The following is a 10598-nucleotide window of genomic DNA, read 5'->3' as shown; positions in this document are numbered from 1 at the left end:
CTCAGCGGGGAATCTGCTTCTCCCTCTGACCCTCCCCCCTCTCATGTGCTCTCTCTCTCTCTCTCTCAAATAAATAAATAAAATCTTAAAAAATAATTTGGATAGTAAACTTTTATCAATAGTTTATTACACATTTCTCTCTTTGACTTTCCTTTAATATTGTATACTTTTGCAAAAATTTTGCATTTTATATATATATCTGAAAATGGCCTCCATTTTGTCATGTATTGGTCTTCCATTGCTGAGATAAATATACCAGTCAATTTTTTCCCCTAGATTTAAAAATAATAAGCACTGAGTTATATATAAGACTGATAAATCACTGACCTCTACCTCTGAAACTAATAACATATTTTATGTTAATTAATTGAATTTAAATTAAAAAAATTTTTAAAAATAAAATAATGTTCAATGTTTAATGCTAGCCTATTTGGAATTCTTTTCAAATTTTGATGTATTAAAAAAATCTTATTCCTCCTCTTGAATTATTTCTGCCCTACACTGCCTCTTTGTTTACAGTAGTATGTGAATTTTCTCTTCTTTACTAAGGAGTCAGTGGAGATGGAAACATTAATTGATCTGAGTCAATGAGTATCAATGTCATTCTGGAAAAAAAGGATGCCAGCATTAAGATTATGATGATGATATTGCTATTACTACTACTATGATTATTAATCATCATCATAATCATCATCAAATAATAATGGTGCCATATGATAGCCTTGTTCACTATTCTTTCCAGATAAATTTCACTATTAATTTGTCAAGAGAGTGGGCTGGAGAGTTTAACTGGTATTTAATCTAATTTAGTAAACATGTTAATATTTTGCTTAGCTTTCTTAGACAGGAACAAGTCATATGTCTTCATAAATTTATCTTTCCCCCCTCTATTAGAATTTTGTATTTTCCTATAAATAAATCCCTTCTATTAGATGGTGAGATTATTAATCAGATTAAAGAAGACCTCCATAACTAATATATTTCATTTTTATTAAATAATATGTAGAAATGAAACATATTTGATATCCTATGTGAAAAGCCAGAATACATACTGCCATGTAAAAAATATATCTGCATTTGGGAAAGATTAGAAAGAATTATATGAAATAAAGACTTAGGAGATTATGGTAATTTTTTCCTTTTGGGCAAATTCTCTTTAATGATATTATTAAATTCTTATGAGAAGAAATTAAATATGATGACTTTTATAAAATATTTTCTTTTAAAATATGACTTAAAGCCTTTTCCTCTTGAAAGCATGATGAAGCTGCTCTATTTCACTTTGCATTCCAGAAATAAGCACTATGAGGTCCCAAAGACAAATTCTTTTTCACTTTCAATTACTAAGTTTTCTTTAGGATTTGGAATTTTTACATCCTCTATGTTATTGATCTTACCATGTTATTTATTTTCTTGCTTTGGTTTTATCAGCTTTAATATTGTATTTATAGTGTTCTGGTAGCTGAATATTTCTAGGTAGTAATAAAAAACTTGTTAGAGTATAAGACAATTATATTCTCCTAATTTTTCTTCTAAGACTTTATAATAAAAATTTCATATTTTAGAAATGTTGATTCCTAGGATTGACGATCCTTAATATTTATGTTCACATTATATATATTGCACATATAAATTATATTTCTCCTGTTTTAACTCTCTTTTGTATTTGCTTCTTCTTTCATTAATTCGTTCTTCAACAAATATTAATGCAGGAGTTAATTTTACTGACTAGTATTTTCTTTTTCTCTTCTCATTATTTGAGTTAATGGGTTTTTTAATTTTTTTTTGGCAGAATCAACTATTGGTGTTATTAATTTTAGTTTTCCTTCTCCTCAGAATATGTTTATTCTGTATTACTATTTCCCTTTTCCTACTTTCTCTTGGCTTGTTATTTAGTTTGTTTTCTTTCTCAAACTAAAGTAAAAACTCAGTTGATGTTTCTCTTTTTATTTCTTAGTACTGGAAACCTCTAGAGCAATACAATTTTCCATAATGTTCTGCTTCTGCAATATCCCATAAATTTTGACATAATGCATTTGTGTATTGTGTTATTTTGTAATTTAGCTAAGCATTAGGAAAACATACAGAAATATACTTCTACTTGAACACTTTTTTAAAAAACAGATTTTATTTTTATGTAATTTCTATACCCAATGGGAGGCTCAAACTCATAACCCCAAGATTAAGAGTCACATGCTCTACTGACTGAGCACCTGGGTTTGACACTTTTAAATTCTACTGTTGCTGGATATCATTTTGTTGTGATCTGAGTATGTGGTTTGCAGAATTTCTGCCTTTGTGCATTTCCTAGTTATGTCATTGTTCCCCAAAGTATGGCTACTTTTTGTGAAAAACCCACAGTAACTTGAAAAGAATATGTTTTCTTGCCTTATCATTAAGTATTTTTTTTATGAACTGGGTTATTACTACCTAATGTATTATCTTATTCAACTTTTAATTTTTAAGAAAACATTTGTCTATGTGTGTGTTCTATCATATTCTTTTTTAATTGAAGTATAGTTGACACACAATGTTACATTAGTTGCAGGAATACAACACAGTGATTGAGGTTTTTAAGTATATTTTTATTTTCATTTATTTTTGCACTTCAGGCACTTTCTAGTTTATGTTTTTTGTTGCTATATTGTTTGGGATATATAATATCAATATGGTTAGGTTTTCTCTTTTTATTTTTTTTCAAGTTTTTATTTAAATTCCAGTAAGTTAACATACAGTGTAATATTGTTTCAGGTGTAGAATTTGGTGATTCTCACTTACATACAATACTTGGTGCTCATCACAAGTGCCCTCCTTAATGCCCATCACCCATTTAACCCATCCCCCCCCACCCACCTCCCCTCCAACAACCCTCAGTTTGTTCTCTATAGTTAAGACTCTGTTTCTTGGTTTGCCTCTCTTTTTTATCCCCTCTCTTTTTAATATACCTTATACAATCATATAGGGAGCTTGTTTACTTCACAATGCTTTTTGGTAAGAAATCTGCTCTATTCACTGTCATGATAGTAATCCCTACTTTTCTTGTATCAAAAAAATTCAATTTTCTTCATCTTCAATTTAGATCATCCTAATTTTTAGTTCCTCTTTGTATTTTTGTTTTTAAGATGTCCTTTAAAAGCATCAGATTTATTGGATTTCCTTTTTAATCCAGATATTTATCTTTTTTTAATTGAAGTATAGTTGACACACAATGTTACATTAGTTGCAGGAATACAACATAATGATTTGACAATTCTATACATTATGTTCTGCTCACCACAAGTGTAGTTACCATCTGTCACCATACAATGTTATTACAATACCACTGGCATATTGTACCTTCTATCCATGTGACTTACTCACTCTATTACTTGAAGCCTGTATCTCCCACTCTCCTTCACCCATTTTGCCCATCCCCCACCCCTCTTCCCTCTGGCAACCATCAGTTTGTTTTCTGTATTTCTAGGCCTGTGTCTGATGTTTGTTTTGGTTTTTTAGGTTCTACATATAAGTGAAATATGGTATTTATCTTTCTCTGACTTATTTCCCTTAGCATAATACTCTCTAGGTCCATCCACATTATTCCAAATGGCAAGATCTTAGTCTTTTTATAGCTAGTAATATTCCATTGTATATATACATGACATCTTTATCCATTCATCTTTTTTTTTTTTTTTTTTTTTGAGAGAGAGAGCAGAAGAGAGGGGCAGAAGGAGAGGGAGAGAGAATCATAAGAAGACTCCATGCTGAGTGCACAGCCTGATGGGGGGCCTGAGATTATGACCTGAGCTGAAACCAGGAGTAGGGTGATTAACCGACTATGCCACCCAGGTGCTCCAATCCATTCATCTGGGTGTGAAATATTTTTTTAAAAGGAAGCTTAGCCAAATCACATTTCTTATTTTAATCAATTCCTTTGCATTCACATTATTCCATTTCTACAGAAGCTTAAATATTGTTACTACACTTTTTTTTTTTTCCCTTAAAGGAAAACTAAACAAGTTTTCTTGTACCTCTTTAAAATGTGCCCCTTTAAAATATACCCCTCCTGGAATGCCTGGCTAGCTCAGTGGGTACAGCATGGGACTTGGATCTTGGGGTTGTGAGTTTGACTCCCATGTTGGTTATAGAAATTACTTAAAAATTAAAAAAAAATCTAAAAAAAAAATGTATCTCTCCCTCCAATTCCATTAGGAGTCAATCACTAATCTGCTTTCTGTCACTAAAGATTAGTTTCCATTTTCTAGAATTATATAAATGGAATCATAAAGTACATGCTTTTCTGGCATCTTTCATTCAGCATAATTGTTTTGGGATTCATCCATGTTATGATAGGGAGTAAATAGTTTATCCTTTTTGTAGTTAAGATAGCTAAATAGTAGTCCAGTGTATGGATATATCACAATTTGTTTATCCATTCACCTGTTGATGGACATTTGGGTTGTTTGCAGTTTTTGTATATTACAAATAAAGTTGATATGAATATTTGTATGCAAGTGTTTATGTGAATATGTTTTCGTTTCTCTTGGGTATATGCATAGAAGTGTGTCTTAGTCTGTTTGGGCTGCTATAATGAAATACCACAGACTGGGTAGTTGATAAAACAATAGAAAATTATTTCTCATAGACCTGGTGGCTGGAAGTCTGAGATCAGGATGCCCCATGGTTAGGTGAGGGACTTCTTCAGGGTTTCAGGCTTCTCATTGTGTCTTCACATGGTGGAAGGGTCTTGGGAGCTCTGTGGCATCTCTTTTATAAGAACACTACTATTATTCATGAGGGCTTCACCTTTATGACCTAATCACCTTTCATTGGCCCCACCTCCTAATACTATCACATCAGGCATTACGATTTCAACATATGAATGGGGGCGGCAGGGGAGATACACAAACATTTAGACCATAGCTGAATGGTATTTGCTGGGTTGTATGGTAACTCTATGATTAACCTTTTGAGAAATCACGGAACTGTTTTCTATAGTGGATGCACCATTTTACACACCTTCCAGTGGTTTATGAGAGTTGCAATTACTTCACCTTCTTACCAACACTTGTTATTGCCTGTTTTGTTTTGTTTTTTTTTTTAATTCTAGCCATCCTAGTTTATGTGAAACAATATCTTGCTATGGTTTTGATTTGCAGTTCCCTAATGACTAATGATATTGAGCAACTTTTTATGTGCTTAATGGCCTTAATCTTCTTTGGTTGTTGAAGTACAATTTATTTTTTCCCTTTATGATCCATGTTTTAGTATTTCTATCTAAGAAACATTGTTTGTCCTGAGGTAAAAAAAGATTTTCTCCTTTGTTTTCATCTAGGAGTTTTATAGACTTAGGTTTTACATTTATGTTTGGTGATACAGTTTGACTTAATTTTGTGTGTGATTTGAAGAAAGTTCATGTTTATTTTTCTCCATATAGATATACAATTGTTCCAGTACCATCTGTTGAAAAGATTTTCCTTATCCCATTGAATTACTTTGGCACTTAAAAAAATCAGCTAACCATATATGTATGGTTCTATTTCTAGACTGTATTCTGTTCCATTGGTCTATATACTATGTCTTGCCAATAGCAAACTGTCTTGATGACTGTTCCTCAGAGCTTCTCAACCTCAGCACTATTACAATTTTGGCTCCAATAATTCTTTGTGGAAGAGGTAAGAGTTATCCTGTGCATTGTAGGATATTTAACAGCATTTCTGGCCTTTATCCAGTGCTCTGCACCCACTGTAGACAGCATATAGATGGATCATGTTCTTTTATTCACTCTGCCAATCTTTGTCTTCTAATTGGCATGTTTACACCATTTACATTTAATGGAATTACTGATATATTGGGGCCTAAGTCTGCCATTCTATTTGTTTTCTATCAGTTTCCTCTGTTTTTGTTTGTTTCCTTTTTTTTTCTAACTTAGTCTGAGTTGCTTAAACATTGTTTTAGAATTCACCACATTTTAAAAAAAATTCTGTTTTCTTTCAAACCTATTTTTGTCTTTTTGCTTAAAGTATGCCTTTTGTAGGGAGCATACAGTTGAGTCTTGCTTTCTTATTCACTCTTACAATCTTTGCCTTTTACATGATGTGTTTAGATCATACACCCAATATAATTATTGATATGGTTAGATTTAATTCTACAATTTCAATATTTCATCTTTTGTAGCCTCTGTTTCTTGTTCTTCTGTTCCCACACTTTTGCTTTTTAAAAAGTTTTCTTAGTATTCCATTTTAATTTATCTGCTGGTATTTAGGTTGTACCCCTTTATGTTATTGCTATTTTTAGTGGTTGCCCTTGGCATTACAATATACATCCCTCATCAGAGTTTGTTTTTTTATTACAATGGATCAAAAGCTATCCTAGAAGCCCACATAACAGATGTTTATTTATATCTCATTGACTAAAACTGGTTCTCATCTCTGCCTCTATAGCAATCATTGTCCACAGATAGTGACTAGGTTAGACAAATTAAGATTCATATTCTGGAGATGGCACAGAAATCCATCTACATTGAAATAGAGGAGGTCTCTGCCTGCTACCTGAATGAATTGGTGTTTGTTAGCAGAACAAAGGCGAGTGAATATGGGATAAACAACAGTTAGTGCTGACACAGGGGTTAATCTTATATAATATACCTAGTTTGCCAAATTTTTAATCTCAGTACATTTTAACACAATTCTTTTTTTGTTATTTTTTGTTATTAATAATTTATTTTACTAAGGAAAGCTATCCCCTTCAAAGTATTATACAAACTCTAGCTGTTAGTATCTATTGCCACTATACCTCTCATTCCCATTTTGTTGTTTATTTTGGTTAGGAGTGCCCTTTAGGACAAAGTGTACAAAACTGGCCTATGGTAGATAATAATTATAATCTATTAATGAGTGGCTGAATAATGAATGAATGCATAGAAGTAGCTGTTTTCTGACTGTAAAAATAAATTTTGATAAAAGATCAGTTCAAATTTATCCTAGAGGATCAGAATTTCTTCCAATGAGATTATTTTACCATAAAGGAGACAATCGTAATTAAAACAAAACAGAAAAAAAACTTAATTTGTGCCATTGGGTTGTTTCCTTTCCCATTTTTAAAGGAAGGTAGATGTCATAAACAACGTTACTTGTGAGTTTGTTTTAAAAAGGACACATAGCCTTTTATTTATCTTTTATTTCATATGTTTTGGTACAATATGGATATACTTGAGAAAATAAGCTTAACGGGGGGAAAAGAATTAGCATTTGCAAAGTTTAATTAAATATAAAATGCTTGACTTGTGAAAACGAGGCCTCTGGTTTTGAAAACACATTTCCTACTTTCTTCTCTAGTGGGAGCTTGCAGCTCTTTATTAATGATGATTGAATTATAAATTCTCTAGGGCAGAGACTGTATTTTCTATCTCATTAACAGTTTATGTGTGCAGAGAGACAGGTTGTTCAGCCTTAGGATGGTTTACAATTTAATAAATGCATACACAGGCATTATCTTACTGAATTTCCTTAACCTTCCAAGGAAGTATTCGAGGAAAATTCTCCCACTTTAGGGATAGGGAAGCTGAGTCTCAACAATGAATGAAAAATTTAAATCCACATGACTTGTATTGATCTAGTTGAGACTGAGATTTGCTCCTCAGCCCAGTGCTCTTTCCTCTACACCAGCATCCTCAGGCCACCCCTCCCCCCTTTGCAAACTTCCCTGGAGTTGGGCTGCTACAATTTGCGTGGAGACCCTCCTGCCGCCTAAGTGTTTCCCAGAGCAACAGCATGGGCAGTTTGGGTAGGAGATCATTTACCATATAGGGCTTTCTTATTTAGCTTTGCTAGCCCTCACCCACTAAGTGCCAACACTGTCCCCCTGTCATTGTGACATGCAGAAATGCCCCCCCACATTACCAGATGCCCCCTGGGAAGCAATACTGTTCCAGAACTCTCCACCAGGCTGCTTCTCTGCTGTCATAAATGGCAGGACTGGCAACCACAATGAATAAAAATAGCCTTGACAAAGCATTTTGAACATCTTTGACCAAACACATATACCCTCCTGTATGCAAGGCTGCTCTAGGACACAGGAGGACACGTTTAGAGGGGATGAAGAGTATTTGAAATCCGTCAAGCAAAGGGAGTGCCAAAGATAGAAAAGGAGCTACCAGTTGGGGTCGAGGAATCACCCCAAAATAATCCTGATGATGACAACAATAATGCTGACATTGAGTTATTGCTGTGTACTGACTGGTGCTATGGTGAGCCACTTACATGTATTATCTGATTTCATTCTCCCAACAGTGCCACACAGTTGTTGCTACCATTATCCTCATCTTATAGATTAGTGGGCTACCATCATCTCTTGCCGTAGCCATTACTATAACCTCCTTTCTGTTCTTTCTGCTTCCATGGTTACTCCCATGTAGCCCATTCTCCGCAAAATCAATCTGAGCCATTTTTATAACATGAAATCAGATCATGTCACTCCTCCGTTAAAACTCTCCAGCTACTTCCTGACACAATAAAATCTGAAGTCCCACAGTGGCCCATGGGCACATATGCCCTGCCCCGCACCCCTCTCTGTCCTCACCTCCTGCTCTGCCTCACAGGGACCTCACTCCGGCCATACTAGCTCCTTCTCCAAAGCTTTGTTCCTGTCTGCAGTTGCTGTTCTATCCCCAAGATAAGCCCTCCCTTATTGCATTTAGACTCTGACCCAACCTCAGCCCCAACAGAGCCCTTTCCTGATGGCTTTCTCTAAAATTGCCTCCCTTCTTCACTCTCTTGCCATCGTCCTGCTTTACTCTTTCTTCTTCATGGCTCTTGGTGCCACTTGACATTATATTAACTGCTTCTTTATCCATCTGCTCATTGTTTTTCCTTTCATAAGAATGAGAGCTTAGTAAGTGGGGGCTTTGTCTTGCTCAACTTTTAGGAAATTATTTGGCATATGGTAACTCAATATTGGTTGACTATGTGTGGCTTAGAGAAGTCAAGTCGACTGCCAGATAGTCAGAGCTAATCAGGGGTAGATTTACACTGTGAACTCCCAGAATGTCAGAGAAGACTCTTCTTTGGGAAGGAAAAAAACTACAGATGGCAGAGAAATTTAGGATGGGAGATGGGAACAGAACAAGGTCTTTCTTCTCCTCTCTGCCAGGGAATGTTCAGAGGAAACTTTTTTTTTTTTTTTAAAGTCTGTGCAATAACCAAATAGAATTGTACAAAAGGCAAAACTAAGGCGCAGATACTTTCAGAGACTTCAAGTCAGGAGTCTGCAGGTAAACTGAAACTAAAGCCCGTTTCTCTTTCTGGGCTGTGCGTTTTGTTAGATAGCTGTGTGCTTTAGCCTTGCTGCTTAATTGTTATATGAAAGGAATGCATGCAACTGGGAGCTGTGTGCCCTTAAAACTGCTCTGTAGGGGTCATTTTGAACAAATTAATTCAGGCTTAGTTCAAAAATAACCAAACCAGAATTGCAGTCTGCCCATTAATTTTTGCTTTGTTCTATTGCTTTAGAGTTATATTCAATTTATGAATTTTTCTCTTCCAGTTCTTGGCATTGTATCTTTTTGTCCCTTTCTCCTTCTATACCATAATCCCTATGTTGAATACTTAAAAAAATTTTTTTTAATTTTACAAATTTTTAAATGGTTTATCTTTTTGGCTAGGGGGAAGCAAGGGAAATCGACAGAATAGATCCTCAAGTGATGTGGACTCAGTTTCTTGCTGGAATTTGCAAAGCCGATTTAAATATGATCTTAGTTGTCAGAAGATTGCTTTTAAAATGTAGAAATTCAAGAAGACAGCCTCTGAGAATGCAAATTTTGAAGAACTTGGAATCTTTTTCATTTCAAATATAATATTAACCACAGAGATCATCTGGCTGGATATCACAGAGTACAACATAAGGAAATCAAAATAATAAAAACAGCCTCTCTACCTTGCTGGTGTTCAGTGCTATCTTTGCCCCACACTGTCTCCTGCATATTACTGTTTAGAGAAATAGCAGTGTGCATGAGAGATCTAAAAGTTAGAATATTAAATCACAATGACTAGCTCATAAACAATGAATGGATTTCAGCAGACACAATATGAGGACTTGCAATATGGAAATGATGCTTTTTGGGGTTGTTTGCCTCACTGTTGGGGGCAAAACAAAGTTTATGTGAGGGGAAAAAATGTGATAAGAATGCCTGAAAGTCACATAGTGTTCAAGACAAAAATGCAGAGCAGTTCATAGGGAGGGTTAAAGGCCTAAGGAAAACCTTTGACCTGAGGTGACCCACACACCGGTGGGATTCAGGGGTCTGGGCTTCCAGAGGGATGACCTGGTGGGCTTCAGCACCTGTGGGACTGTTTGCAGAGCTTTTACATTTCTATCATTTCCCCAAGACCTCTGGAGATGTCTTGGCAAGATAGCATTTACACATAAATGCCTCAAATAGAACTAAATTTTAACAGAGACTGATACTGTGGAAAGGGTTGCAAATGAATAAAGATGAGGAAGAAGTAACATTAGACCTGTTATTTAATTTCACATATTCATCTTCCCATCATACCTAGAATGCTCTACTTAGTCACAATGGAAATGAATTGTAATTCTAAAGAAATTATTAAATACACACA

At 34.7% G+C, this 10598-nt stretch overlaps 1 long non-coding RNA gene across 1 annotated transcript; it reads left to right on the top strand.

Annotated features, from left to right (window-relative positions):
- The first annotated feature begins 5464 nt into the window (after nt 1-5464).
- On the top strand, nt 5465-9932 carry LOC118526989 (uncharacterized). The gene is made up of 2 exons (XR_013442997.1): nt 5465-5654; nt 9641-9932. It is a non-coding gene; the product is annotated as an uncharacterized LOC118526989 (long non-coding RNA).
- The last annotated feature ends 666 nt before the right edge of the window (nt 9933-10598 follow it).

Source organism: Halichoerus grypus, chromosome 12 (genome assembly GCF_964656455.1).
Source record: "Halichoerus grypus chromosome 12, mHalGry1.hap1.1, whole genome shotgun sequence".
NCBI lineage: Eukaryota > Metazoa > Chordata > Mammalia > Carnivora > Phocidae > Halichoerus > Halichoerus grypus.
Note: the sequence above shows the minus strand (reverse complement) of the source record. Positions and strands in the feature narration are given on the sequence as shown.